A 12,634-nucleotide genomic window follows, 5' to 3' on the forward strand; every position below is an offset into this window, starting at 1 on the left:
ATATATTGATATACATGTACATATAGCACCACTAGAAATGAGGTATCTAAGTTCTCTGAAAACAAATAAACTGAATACCATGAGAGCAAACTTATCTGCTAATAGTTCCTGGCAAGCATTAAAATAAATTTAGAGGAGCTAGTGATGCTGGACGTGTCCAGAAAATGAATTACACTGAGATATATAAAACAAAACAAAAGCTTACTATACGTTTTCAGTGGGATAAAGTCTGAAAAATCGGCCAGAATCTTCTGAAAAATAGAAATAGGTAGTTCTGTAATGACAAGCTACAGTTAGAATATCGTCCTGCATGTTAACCTCTAAAGGCAGTTTGAGAGCCCCTGTCACTGGCAGCACCTTGGACAGAGGATTCGGTGGTTTCATTAGCCTCAGTAGCCTTCTGGGGGCTCTTGTTTAGGAAGGATTCTATCTCCTGATCTATGAACATGCTCCACCTCTTCCTCTTGGAGTAAAACCATCTTCTAAATAGTTTTTCCCCTACATTGTTTTGTTCAATTACAATGAATTACAATGAATTGTTTTGTTCAATTACAATGAATTACAATTTTGTTCAATTACATAAAATTGTGGTATTTCAAATGTAAATGTGTAAACCAGGGAAAAAAGGTAAAAATATTTCCATACTTAAGGCACAAGATTACTACAGTATCTTTCACTAACTGGTCTGCTAGCATAGCCTTTCATGCTACAAATATCTTATGTTACTAACACTATAGCATCCCCTGCTTTCCCTCATCCCTTACTTCAGATTGGTCACTGCTAATCAGTCTTCTAGAAACTTCCTTCCCATAACCCAAAGGGAAGAAAAAGCTTACTTGTTCTTATTTCCCTTGAGCACACTTACACTTTCTCTCTTCTTTAGTCACATACCAGATCCAAACCATCTTCCTCAGGTAACAGTCATCATTGGACACCTACCCACTGGCAGAGCTCTATTTTTGTTTGTTTCTGTGTCCACCATCCTTCTGTTATTTGACTATATTTTGATTGATCTAAGCCAGTGGTTCTCAAACTTTTCGGTCTCAGGATCTCTTGACACTCTCAGAAATGATTGAGAACCTCCGAGAACTTTTATGTTATATATCACTACTTAACATAATAGAAATTAAAACCATAGGGTGCCTGGGTGGCTCAGTCGATTAAGTGTCAGACTTCAACTTAGGTCATGATCTCAAGGTTCGTGAGTTTAAATCCTGCGTCAGGCTCTGTGCTGACAGCTTAGAACCTGGAGACTCCTTCAGATTCTGTGTCTCCCTCTTTTTCTGCCCTTCTCCTGCTCATACTCTCTCTCTCAAAAATAAACATTAAAAAAAAAAAAACAGAAATTGAAACCAGGATTAAGAATTTATATTAAAGTAATAATATGCCTACAATGTTAATTTAAAAAACATATTTTAATGAAAAGTAACTATATTTTCCAAAATAAAATATTTAGTTAGAAGAGTGGCACTGTTTTACATTTTTGCAAATGTCTCTAATGTCTGGCTTAAGAGAAGACAGAATCTCATATCTGCATGTGCATTTAACTCACGGCCATCCCATGCCACACAGCCTCTAGGGGACTCCACTGTCCACTCCTGAGACAATACAAAGGAAAAGGGAAAAAATTTAAAACTATCAAAAAGGATCTCCCGTGCTTCCCAGACCACTGTTAGGAGTCACTGGTTTAAACAAATCATGGAGGTACCTTAGGGATGAGCATGTGACTCAGTTCTCCTCAATGAGGCATAGGACCCAGTTCTCAATGAGACAAGAAGGGGTGTCTTCTAGATGTTTTTGGGAAAGGTTTCTTTCCCCTTTAAAAAGAAAAAGAGGGGCGCCTGCCTGGCTCAGTTGGTGGAGCGCATGACTCTTGATCCCTGGGTTCAAGTCCCACAGTTGGGTGTAGAGATTACTTAAAAAATAAAATCTTTAGGGGCACCTGGGTTGCTCAGTCAGTTAAGCGTCCAACTCTTGGTTTTGGCACAGGTCATAATCTCGTGGTTTGTGGCTTTGTCAGCTCCATGCTGACAGTGCAGACCCTGCTTGGGATTCTCTCTCTCTCCTTCTCACTCTGCCCCTCCCCCGCTTATGCTCTCTCTTTCTCAAAATACATAAAAACTTAAAAAAATAATAAACATAAAAGAAAATATTTAAAGGAAAAAAAAAGAAAAAGGTGTTTATCAGCCAGTGATTGGTTTAAGAATAGAAAGGACTCTAAATACATCAAATAAAAAGGGATTTGATACAGGGAATAAGGTGATTAGAAAGTCATTGAAAGCCTGGAAAAGCAGACATCTGGAGGCTGCCCACGGGACTCTGGTTCAAGGTCACATCAATGTAGCTGCAATTCAAAGATTAAGAAACTGCTATAACTGGGGTGCCTGGGTGGCTCCATCCATTGAGCGTCAGATTCTTTTTGAGAAAGAGAGAGCACTCCGTGCACGAGTGGGAGAGGGGCAGAGAGAGACGGAGACAGAATCCCAAGAGGGCCCTGCACTGTGAGCACAGAGCCCGACTCGGGGCTTAAACTCCTGAAACCGGTGAGATCATAACCTGAGCCGCTATCAAGAGTCAGATGCTTAACTGACTGAGCCCCCAGGCACTCAAGCATCAGACTCTTGATTTCAGGTCATAATCCCAGGATTGTGAGATGGAGTCATGCTGGGTGTAGAGCCTGCTTGAGCCAGTCTCTCTCTCTCCCTCTCTCTCTATCTCCCTCCCTCCCACCCCCCCCCCCATCTGCTGGCACTCTCCTGCTCTCTCTCTCTCTCTCTCAAATAAAATAAAGTAAAATAAAATAAAATAAAATAAAATAAAATAAAATAAAATAAAATAAAATAAAATAAAATAAAAAGAAGCTGCTACAACTTCCTCCCACTCACGAAAGTGGCGACTGGACTCAGGAGTCCCCTGGAAGCAGTTGCCACCTCAGCCACAACAAAACCCATCTCATTTCCACCTTGTACCTCTCTCTCCTACATCCAGTTGGCAGAACCTGATTCATAGTCTGAATTCTAGCTGCCAAGGAACCTGGAAAATACTGTGTTTAGCTTTCTAGATTCTCAAAATAGATGACAAATAAAATGGATATTGAGAGAATCAGTCCTAAACTCCACCACAAGAGGGGAAAAAAGATCCCTTTCTTTCTGCAGGATGCCATGCTACCTGGTCACCAGGAGGGGAATTAAGAGGCAGTTCATGAAAAGAGGACGTGCTGAGGATGGCACAGAGGAAATGGGAAAGGATAACATGGTTGAACTACTGAATTAATCAACTTGAAACTGCTTACTTCTAGATTTCGTATTATATAAGATAATAAATCTCATTATTTAAGCCATTTAAGTTACATTTTAACCCAATCTCTTCTTTTTTCTCCTCCAGTCTTCTGCCTTCAAGTCCTTGCCTTCAGGTTCTCGTAATATATGAAATTAACAACCTCTCTTCTCCCCTTTCAGTCTCAGCTACAATCCATCTACAATATACTTTCTCTGAAGTACCCAACTTACTATCATATCCGTAGAGAGCTGAGTCAGTTACTTAAATGGTAAAAATGTAGAGGTCCACTAAAGGCTCCTAGTTCAAATATCTTCCCTTCAATTGCATACAGAGGCTTCACCATTAGAGAGTCATTTCCTTGAGGGATTCTTGGCATGTAATTCTTGATTTCAGGGTCATGAATTTGAGCCCCACATTGAGCATAGAGTTTACTTAAAAAAAAAAAAAAGTCATTTCTTTGAGTTTGAGCTTGGACTTTTTAATCTCAAAAAGTAATTTTTAGGGGCGCCTGGGTGGCTCAGTCGGTTGAGCGTCCACTTCAGCTCAGGTCATGATCTCGCAATCTGTGAGTTCAAGCCCCGCATTGGGCCCTGTGCTGACAGATCAGAGCCTAGAGCCTGTTTCAGATTCTGTGTCTCCCTCTCTCTCTGCCCCTTTCCCGCTCATGCTCTGTCTCTCTCACTCTCAAAAATGAATAAATGTTAAAAAAATTTTTTAAAGTAATTTTTAATTTCTGGATGAAATTATGTAATGTATAGAATTTGCTTAAAACTTATGTTAGTGATGGGCATGTGGAAAAGCAGACATATGGATAAAATCAACTTGACCAAGAGTGGTTAAGACTGTTGAAGCGTAAAGCTACCTAGGAGTAACAACAACCACAACAGTAACCACCACAACTTCTTCTGTACATGTCTAAAATTTGAAATTTCTCGTCTTCTTAGCCCACTTAAAGAAGTCATCTTGAAAATTATAAATACTCGGGGCGCCTGGGTGGCTCAGTCTGTTGAGCGTCCGACTTCGGCTCGGGTCATGATCTCATGGTTCACGAGTTCGAGCCCCGCGTTGGGCTCTGTACTAATAGCTCAGAGCCTGGAGCCTTCTTCTGCTTCTGTGTCTCCCTCTCTCTCTGCCCCTAACCCACTCGCATTCTGTCTCTGTCTCTCTCAAAAATAAATAAAAATTAAAAAAAATTTTTTTTTAAGAAAATTCTAGATACTCCACCTGAGGGTTATACAGTAAGAGATGATCAGATATTAAGACTTAAAGAGGCATTACATGCTCAAATTAAGCTGCAGTGCTACAACTAGGCTGGAGCCTATGGATGTGAGCTTCGTTGGAAGGAAAAAATGGATGAGGCAGATGTTGTACGTGGCAGCCCAATGACCATATCCAGCTATCGTATGTTTTGTTGGTTCACAAAGAGCGTAGTGAAGCATGGTTAAAATAATTTCACTACCTGCATTACCTATATTAAAAGATTTTATGTAAATGAATGCAAATTTTCTTATATTTTATTTTAGAGAGAGGGCACAAGTGAGCAAGTGGCAGAGAGAGAGAGAGAGAGAGACAGAGAGAGAGAGAGAGAAATGGGGCTCACCTGAAGCTGGGCTCAAACTCCCTGATGCGGGGCTCCAACTCACGAACCCTTTGACCATGACCTGAGCCCAAGTCAGATGCTTAACCGACTGAGCCACCCAGGCACCCTAGATTTTCATATTCTATTAAATGCATGAGATCTGTCCAAACTGGATCTTCATTCCCACAAGCAACATACATTCTTTGCTTTGCCAGAATCCTCACCAAGCCTGCTTCCCACGACATTCGTTATAGATAGCAGAGCCAGACTGCTCTGGGTTTGAATACTGGCCCCACTACTTTGTGCTCTTGGACAATAATTTATTCTCTCTGTGCCACTATTTCCTCAAGTTAAATGGGGATTATAATAGTATCTTTATCAGTGGGTTATTGAGAGGAATAAATGAGTCAAAATATATCAAGTGCTTAGAATAGTGCTGGGAACATAGTAAGAGCAAATAAGCATTTGTCATCAACACTGTCATCATTATCATTTTCTTAGCTCTATAAGCATTTGAGTTTACCATCCCCAGCTCCAATACTCAAACTTTAACATATATTAGAAACACATGGGGTTTGGCTTTAAATGCAACTTATCAGGGGTGCCTGTCTGGCTCCATCAGTAGAGCATGTGATCCTTGATCTCAAGGTCATAAGTTCAAAACCCACATTAGGCATGGAGCCTCATTAATTAAAAAATGATAATAATAAATACAACTTATCAGATTCCAATCTTGTTTACTACGTTCAATTTGGAGACCAAGGGATGTGCATTTTAACAAGCAGCCAGATGATCAAATGTTTTTTTGATATTGTACCCCATCAGTAGGGGCGCCTGGGTGGCGCAGTCGGTTAAGCGTCCGACTTCAGCCAGGTCACGATCTCGCGGTCCGTGAGTTCGAGCCCCGCGTCGGGCTCTGGGCTGATGGCTCAGAGCCTGGAGCCTGTTTCCGGTTCTGTGTCTCCCTCTCTCTCTGCCCCTCCCCCGTTCATGCTCTGTCTCTCTCTGTCCCAAAATTAATAAACGTTGAAAAAAAAAAAATGTACCCCATCAGTAAACATTTCAAGAAAGCACCCTCAATATGACATTTACTTATTTTTATGAATTACTATATCAGTCACAAAACGAACATATTACCTGCATTATAAAATTGTACAAAAACATTTTAGAAAGACAAAATAAAGATAACTAAAAATAATTCTATAATTTACAAAATCAAGACTTTTTGTTCTTACTAAAAATGTTGCCAGTACTAACTTTGTAGTGAGAGCAAAATGACTAATATGGTCCTTTCAAATTTTTTAAATCTTGGTTTGACACTTTGTGAGATAGCAATTCATAAAAACACTTCTAAGTTCAGTTTATTTTTGTACTTGATCTTAATGGCTATCAAAGCAAAGAAGATATTTCATAAAGGTTTGATATATAATAAACACTTAGGGCAAAGTTTATCAATAATGATAAGTGCCTGAGTGGCTTAGTCAGTTCAGCATCTTACTTGGGCTCAGGTCATGATCTTGTGGTTTGTGGGTTAGAGACCCATGCTGGGCTCACTGCTGTCAGCATGGAGCCCGCTTGGGATCCTCTGTCCCCCTCTTTCTCTGCCCCTCCCCCACTTGCGCACTCTCTCTCTCTCTCTCTCTCTCTCTCTCTCAAAAATAAATATTAAAAAAATGTTAAGGGATAGAAAATAATGATAAGAATAAAAATTTTTGTTTCAAGTAGTCCTCATAATTTTTTTTCTTTTCTTTCTTTCTTTCTTTCTTTCTTTCTTTCTTTCTTTCTTTCTTTCTTTCTTTTTCTTTCTTTCTTTCTTTTTCTTTCTTTAATTGGCTTTATGCCCAATGCAGATCCCAAGGCAGGGCTTGAATTCATGACCCTGAGATCAAGACCTGAGCTGAGATCAAGAGTTGGGGGTGCCTGGGTGGCTCAGTTGGTTAAGTGTCTGACTTCAGTCTGGTGATGATTTCACAGTTCATGGGTTCGAACCCCACATCGGGCTCTGTGCTGACAGCTTGGAGCCTGGAGCCTGCATTGGATTCTGTGTCTCCCTCTCTTTCTGACCCTCCCCTGCTCACGCTCTGTCTCTCTCTCTCAAAAAATAAATAAACATTAAAAAAGTGAAAGGGGCGCCTGGGTGGAGCAGTCGGTTAAGCGTCCGACTTCAGCCAGGTCACGATCTCACGGTCCGTGAGTTCGAGCCCCGCATCGGGCTCTGGGCTGATGGCTCAGAGCCTGGAGCCTGTTTCCGATTCTGTGTCTCCCTCTCTCTCTGCCCCTCCCCCGTTCATGCTCTGTCTCTCTCTGTCCCAAAAATAAATAAACGTTGAAAAAAAAAAAAAAAATTTAAAAAAAAAGTGAAAAAAAATTATAGAGCTCAAAGACATGTTTTTCTTTTTTTAATTTTTTAAAGTTTATTTTGAGAGACAGAGTGAACAGGGGAAGGGAAGAGAGAAGAGAGAGAGAATCCCAAGCAGGCCCTGTGCCGTCAGTGCTCAGCCCGACACGGGGCCGAACTCACCAACCATGAGATCATGACCTGAGCCGAAATCAAGAGTCAGACGCTTAACTGACAGAGTCACCCAGGTGCCCCTCAAAGAGATGTTTTTCGATGTGGTTATGTATCTGTTGATATTTATCATATTGGAAATTAAAACAGAAAAAATTTAAAAAACAAGAATCCCTAAGCGCACATTCCATTTGCAGCAGAATGATGATGGCATCCATGTCACGGAGCCTATAGAAAACCCCACTGCATACTTAGGAGAGTTTGAGAGTGGAAAAAGGCACAAACGTCTTAGTGCTATGTATTTGGGGCTCACAGAACTCCTGTGGGTCCCCAGACCTCACTTTGAGAATCAATGCTCTAGGGAACTTTTTTTAATTTTTTTTTTTAACGTTTATTTATTTTTGAGACAGAGAGAGACAGAGCATGAACGGGGGAGGGTCAGAGAGAGGGAGACACAGAATCTGAAACAGGCTCCAGGCTCCGAGCTGTCAGCACAGAGCCCGATGTGGGGCTCGAACTCACGGACCGCGAGATCATAACCTGAGCCGAAGTCGGCCGCTCAACCGACTGAGCCACCCAGGCGCCCCGGGAACTTTTTTTTTTTTTAAGTAGGCTCCACACCCAATGTGGGGCTTGATTTTACCACTCAGAGATCAAGTGTTGCATATTCCACGGACTGAGCCATCCAGGCACCCCTCCAGGGGAATCTTTTTAAAGCCATAGGTTAATTTTGTGAGGGTTGGTTTCATTAAACTAGATAATACAACCTACAAATCTAGTAACTGGGCTTGGGTAATCTGCAAATGGCCCCGTATTCTGGAGTGTGATGATGCCTCCATGTCAGGAACCCCCAGTCTTTCCTCAGAATAACATATTTGATATTGAGTGACTGATATATGAATGACAGGGTACTAGAGTGAAAAATCCACATACTAAATACTGATTGAGTTTAATTTCACATTTGCACAAAAATAAACACAAATGCAAGGTATAATACTTATTCCAACATTCCAAGTAGTCTACACCCCACTTTAGACCAGTCGGTGTAGTTATGCGGGGTATTGCCTAAAGAGAAGAGCTGAGGAGAGGACCCTAGCATAGGTTGAACTGTGTCCGCTAAAAAGAGATTTTGAAGTTTTAACACACCCACTCTTCACCACCATCCCTGTGAATGTAACCTTATTTAGAAATAGTCTTTGGAGATGTCATCAAGTTAAAAGGAGGTCACACTGGATTAGGGTGGGTCCTAATCCAATGACTGGTGACCTTGTAAGAATAGGGAAATTTGGATACAAAGATACAGAAGACACAGAGACAGAGGGAAGAAGGCCACGTGACCTCAGAGGCAGAGACTGAAGTAGTACATCTACAAGGCAAGGAATGCTGAGAGCATGGGCAGCTACCAAAAGCTAGGAAGAAACCAGGAAGCGTTCTTCCCTAGACCTGCACAGGGAGTATGGCCCTACCGAGGCCTGGATTTCAGACTCCCAGCTTCCAGCCATGAGGAGAGAAGACATTTCTGGATTTCTGTTTTGTTTTAAGTAATCTCTACACCCAATGAGGGGCTTGAACTCATGACCCCGAGGTCAAAAGTCACATGCTCTTCTGACTGAGCCAACCAGTTGCCCCAACATTTGTTACTTTAAGCCAGTTTGTTATAGCAACCCTAAGGAACTAATGAAGGGGCCCATGTTTGGAGAGGCTTTTTGGGTCTTTGAGAAAAAGGTCTGAGGGCAGGGCTGGGAAAACAAATTCTAGCTGCTGTTCTGCAGTTCTATCTTTCGATAATGTACTAGCATTTCTCCTAACTCTATCACATTCTGAGCTATTAATGATCTATTCTCTTTATCCTATTTATTATCTATTTACTGAGTAGATATTTCCTTTCTTTATCCTACTTCTATTTGTCAGCGCTTTGACAATCAAAGCAAAAATCTATTTAAAAAAAATTTTTTTTAACGTTCATTCATTCTTTAAATTTTTTTTTTTTTTTTTTTTTTTTGAGACAGGGAGAGACAGAGCATGAACGGGGGAGGGTCAGAGAGAGGGAGACACAGAATCTGAAACAGGCTCCAGGTTCTGAGCTGTCAGCACAGGGCCCGACGCGGGGCTCAAACTCACGGACTGAGAGATCATGACCTGAGCCGAAGTCGGCCACTTAACCGACTGAGCCACCCAGGCGCCCCACGTTCATTCATTCTTGAGACAGAGAGAGACAGAGCATGAGCGGGGGAGGGGCAGAGAGAGAGGGAGACATGGAATTAGAAGCAGGCTCCAGGCTCCAAGCTGTCAGCACAGAGCCCGATTCGGGGCTCGAACCCACGGACCACAAGACCATGACCTGAGCCGAAGTCGGACGCTCAGACCAACTGAGCCACCCAGGTGCACCCCCATTTTTATTTAAATAGGCTCCACACCCAATGTGGGGCTTGAGCTCATGACCCTGAGATCAAGAGTCATGTGCTCTACCAACTGAGCCAGCCAGATGCCCCAAAAGTCTATTTTTTGTTGTGTATTTCAATATGTTGGTTTGACTCTACAACTGGGAGGCCTCAGTAAATATGTTTACTAATGTAAGAGATAGGAAAGGTCTTCTAAAGGTTATGTGTTGTAGAGAGATTGAAATTTCTGCAACTTAGAATTCACTTATAAGAAGTTCTCTTTTATACTGAATATGTGCTATTTAATGTTTTTTACCTATAAATTTGAGTGGAAGCACTCTGTAGCTGATAATAACTTGTACCTATTCCTTTTTTTTTTTTTTTGCTTAGGGTATTTCAGAATCGCTGATGTGTTTAGATGACTTTGTTGTTTATATCTATCTGTCATTTTTTTAATGGCATAAAACATTTAAACACATTTTGTCAATATGACGCCAAAAATACAGACTTGTCCTTTTCCCCTACTTTCACGTGTGAGATTTGAAGACATTGTTTAACATGTCCACCAAAGTATTATTTAATTATCTAGGACCTAGGGGTCAGCAAACTTTTTCTGCAAAAAAAAAAAAGAATCAGTCAATTATTCAGGTTTTTGGATTTTACAATCCTTGAGAAACATAAAGGCCATTCTTAACTCATGGGCTGTGCCAAAACATCCACTGGCTACATTTGGCCTGCTGAGGACAGTTTGCTGATTCTAGAAGTCCCTTTGTTTGTTTCACTTGTTTGTTTCACTATTCACCATTGATTAAAAGTCTAGATCTTATGAATTCACATGTTAAGATGTATTTTTCTCCAGTAAGGGTAATATTAATCTGTCTGATAGAAATATAACATCAAAGGTTATGGGAAAAGAAGTTTATGGTTTATTATCAAAAGATATTAACTAACCAGTTTTGTATCTAACAGAGCAATTCCTTTTTTTTTTTTTTTAAGTTAAACTTTAGGGGCACCTGGGTGGCTCAGTTGGTTAAGTGTCCGACTCTTGATTTCGGCTCAAGTCATGATCTCCCAGTTTGTGAGTTTGAGTCCCAAGTTGAGCTCTGCACTGGTGGCGTGTGGACTGCTTGGGATTCTTTCTCTCTCTCCCTCTCTCTCTGCCCTTCCCCTTCTAGTGGACGCGTGTGCTCTCTCTCAAAACAAGTGAATAAACCTAAAAATAAATATATAAAAATTTAAAATTCAAGATTTTTGTAGATTTACTTTCAGTTGTAAGAGACAATACAGAGAGATGCTGTGTACTCTCTACCCAGTTTCCACAACAGGAACATCTTGCAGGACTATAGTACAGTATACAGTCAGGATACTGATGAATAGAGTCAAGACACAGAGCATTTCCATCACCTCAAGGATCCCTCACGTAGCCATTTTTTTTAAGTTTATTTATTTTGAGAGAGAGAGAGAGAGAGAGAGAGAGAGAGAGAGAGAGAGAGAAGAGGGAGAGAGGAGAGAGGAGAGAGGGAATCCCAAACAGGCTCCGCACTGTCAGTGAGGAGCCCAATGTAGGGCTCGATACCAGGAACCTTGAGATCATGACCTGAGCCAGAATCAAGACTTGGATGCTTGCTTTTCCATGCTACCCAGGGAGGGGTCCATACGGCATTGTCCTGTGTTCCTGTTATAACTTAAAGGGAAATTTTCACGATATCCCGAGCCCTTGATGTCCTACAAATGCAAGGAGGAGGATGTCCTTAAATTCCCCGCAGCAGGAACCCACCTAGGTGGCATCAACCTTGACTTCCAAATGGAACAGTTCATATACAAGAGGAAAAGTCGTGGCAGCTACATGATAAATCTGAAGAGAACCTGGGAGAAGCTTCTGCTGGCAGCTCGTGCCATTGCTGCCATTGAAACCCCAGCTGATGTCAATGTCACATCATCCAGGAGTACTGGCCAGTGAGCTGTGCTGAGGTTTGCTGCTGTGGCTGCTACTGCTGCTGCTGGAGCCACTCCTATTGTTGGCCACTTCACTTCTGGAACCTTCTTCACTAACCCGGATCCAGGCAGCCTTCTGGGAGCCGAGACTTCTGGTGGTAACCGATCCCAGGGCTGACCGCCAGCCTCTCACGGAGGCGTCTTTCGTTCACCTGCGTCCCATCACTCGGTGTCACAGACTCACCTCTGCCCTCTGTGGGCGCTGCCAGCCGTTGCAACAACGGGGGAGCTCGCTCGGTGGGTCCGACGTGGCTGCTGGCCCGGGACGTTCTGCGCACGCGCGCGCCCGGCTCCTTTTCCGTGAACACCCATGGGAGGTCCTGCCCGATCTCTGCTTCTACAGAGATCCTGAAGCATCGAAGAGGAAGAGCAGGCCGCTGCTGAAAAGGCCGTGACCAAGGAGGAATTTCAGGGTGAATGGACTGCTCCCGCTCCTGAGTTCACAGCTACTCAACCCCAAGTCGCAGACTGGTCTGCAGGCGTGCGGGGCCCTCGGGGCCCAATTCAGCAGTTCCCCCACTGAAGACAGGATGTACACAACTCACTGATGAGTTGAAAAAAACCTTCTCCGTGTGTTCCTTCTCTATTTGTATGAGTCATCTACATGCCATCAGTAAGTATATGTGTTGTCAAAGTACATTGTTATGTACAATGTTACATTAGTTTCAGGTGTACAACATAGTGATTCAGCAAGGACATTCTGCTGTGCTCACCACAAGTGTGGCTGCTGTCTGTCACCACACAACACTACGACAGCACCACTGACTATTTCCCTAGGCTGTATCTTTCATCCCCATGACTTACTCAGTCCATAACTAAGCCTGTGCCTCCCACTCCCTTGCACCCATTTTGCCCTCCTCCATCCCCCTAGTCCCCTCCGGGAACCACCAG

General features: G+C 42.4%; 1 pseudogene; it reads left to right on the forward strand.

Moving 5' to 3' along the window:
- Nucleotides 1-1,698: 1,698 nt before the first annotated feature.
- On the forward strand, nt 1,699-12,348 carry LOC147583308 (small ribosomal subunit protein uS2 pseudogene; annotated as a pseudogene).
- Nucleotides 12,349-12,634: the final 286 nt, after the last annotated feature.

The sequence above is a fragment of the Puma concolor genome, chromosome A2 (genome assembly GCF_028749965.1).
Source record: "Puma concolor isolate L17-30 chromosome A2, mPumCon1.1.hap2, whole genome shotgun sequence".
NCBI lineage: Eukaryota > Metazoa > Chordata > Mammalia > Carnivora > Felidae > Puma > Puma concolor.